Source organism: Populus nigra, chromosome 2, assembly GCF_951802175.1.
Source record: "Populus nigra chromosome 2, ddPopNigr1.1, whole genome shotgun sequence".
Classification (NCBI taxonomy): Eukaryota; Viridiplantae; Streptophyta; class Magnoliopsida; order Malpighiales; family Salicaceae; genus Populus; species Populus nigra.
Genome location: NC_084853.1, coordinates 16,534,654 through 16,537,153, shown reverse-complemented (window position 1 = coordinate 16,537,153; position 2,500 = coordinate 16,534,654).

Here is a 2,500-nt window from a genome sequence, read left to right as displayed (position 1 = left end):
AGGCAGGAAAATTTGTCGAGGGGACACGCTGACGAAACAGCGCTGGTTCAGGCACGGCGGGCAGTGGTGGAATCGGCAGCGCCGACGAAATCGGCAAAGTCGGCAGAATCGGCAGCGCAGATTTTTCGACGAACACGGGCTGGACGGTGGACTGTCCAGGCCAGGCAGGAAAATTCGTCGAGGGGACACGCTGAGGAAACAGCGCTGGTTCAGACACGGTGGGCGCAGTGTTGGAATCGGCAGCGCCGAGAAAATCGGCAAAGTCGGCAGAATCGGCAGCAGGTGCTGGCGATGAGTCAGGACGGACTGGATAGTCCAAGGCTCGATGAGAAAGACCGCTGGTTTAGACACTGGGGCAGTGGCAGCCCGCGGGGCAGTGTCGGCAGACTCGGCAGCAGTGTCTGCCGATTCGGCAGCGTTGGCTTGTTGGCGCGGGGGGCCGATGCGAGTGGGGACTTGGGCAGCGGGCAGTGAAAGCAAGAGTTTCCCCGATGCTGCCGGGAAAAACGCTCCCCGGGATGGCCGGGTGAGATGACCCGGCGGCCCGCGACGGGTCATTCAATTCCATGCCCCGTCAACATAACTCCCGATGTACTGTTTGCTTTTTCGGAAGAAGAGATCCATCCCCCCATCCTCGGCCAGCCAAAAACGCTCCAATTAATGGCCGGGTGAGATGACCCGGCGGCCCGCGACGCGTCATTCAAATCACTGCCCTATCGGCTACAACTGCTGATGGGTGGGATTAGAGGCCTGCCATGGTGGTGAGGGGCGGCGAGGACCGTGAAAGCTAGAGTTTTTCAGAGGCTGCCGGGAAAAAGGCCCCTCGGGTGGCGGGGTGCGAGGACCAGGCGCGTCATTCAATTCTCTTCCCTATCAACTTGGCTCCCGTTGGCGGGATTGGAGGCCTACTGTTTGTTACAGGGCTAAAATCGTCAGGGGAAGAGCTGACGAAACAATGCTGGTTTGGATGCAGGGGGTAGTGTTGGAATCGGCAGCGCGGACAAAATCGGCAAAGTCGACAAAAAAGACTGTTGGTCTGGACATCGGGGCAGCGGCAGCCATGCCGACAGGGGGGGAAATCGGCAGCGCAGATTTGTGCAGCTGCAGGTTCGTCGGGGAAATCGGCAGCGCAGATTTTTCGATGAACATGGGCTGGAAGATGGACTGTCCAGGCCAGGCAGGGAAATTCGTCAAGGGGACACGCTGACGAAAGTAGGCTCGTCGGTGAAAATCGGCAGCGCAGATTTTTCGACGAACAGGGGCTGGATGCTGGACCGGCCGGGCCAGGCAGGAAAATTCGTCAGGGGGGCACGCTGACGAAAAGAGGGGCTGCCGCGTGGAAAATCGGCAGCGCAGATTTTTCGACGAACATTCGTCAGGGGGGCACGCTGACGAAAAGAGGGGCTGCCGCGTGGAAAATCGGCAGCGCAGATTTTTCGACGAACAGGGGCTGGATGCTGGACCGGCCGGGCCAGGCAGGAAAATTCGTCAGGGGGGCACGGCGCAGATTTTTCGACGAACATTCGTCAGGGGGGCACGCTGACGAAAAGAGGGGCTGCCGCGTGGAAAATCGGCAGCGCAGATTTTTCGACGAACAGGGGCTGGATGCTGGACCGGCCGGGCCAGGCAGGAAAATTCGTCAGGGGGGCACGCTGACGAAAAGAGGGGCTGCCGCGTGGAAAATCGGCAGCGCAGATTTTTCGACGAACAGGGGCTGGATGCTGGACCGGCCGGGCCAGGCAGGAAAATTCGTCAGGGGGGCACGCTGACGAAAAGAGGGGCTGCCGCGTGGAAAATCGGCAGCGCAGATTTTTCGACGAACAGGGGCTGGATGCTGGACCGGCCGGGCCAGGCAGGAAAATTCGTCAGGGGGGCACGCTGACGAAAAGAGGGGCTGCCGCGTGGAAAATCGGCAGCGCAGATTTTTCGACGAACAGGGGCTGGACTGGCCGGGCCAGGCAGGAAAATTCGTCAGGGGGGCACGCTGACGAAAACAGGGGCTGCCGCGTGGAAAATCGGCAGCGCAGATTTTTCGACGAACAGGGGCTGGACTGGCCGGGCCAGGCAGGAAAATTCGTCAGGGGGGCACGCTGACGAAAGTAGGCTCGTCGTGGAAAATCAGCAGCGCAGATTTTTCGACGAACAGGGGCTGGACGCTGGACTGGGCCAGGCAGGAAAATTCGTCAGGGGGGCACGCTGACGAAAACAGGGGCTGCCGCGTGGAATGGCAGCCTACACGCAGATGCGAATTCGGCAGCGCACGATGGCTTGAGCAGGTCATGGGTTCGACTTGGCGCGATCTGAAACCTGGACGAGGGACTGTCGACGCTGGACGAGCCAGCGCGGTGGCCTGTCGTGCCCCGTTCAGGGGGGGCCTGCCGCGGAGACAGCCCTCGCGGGCTCGACAGCGCAGGCCAGCGTCCCCGACGTCGCTGGCCGCGGCAGGCGAGCTGCCGGGGTTCCCGCATTCCTACAAGAAAACGTCGTGCTTTCCACATGA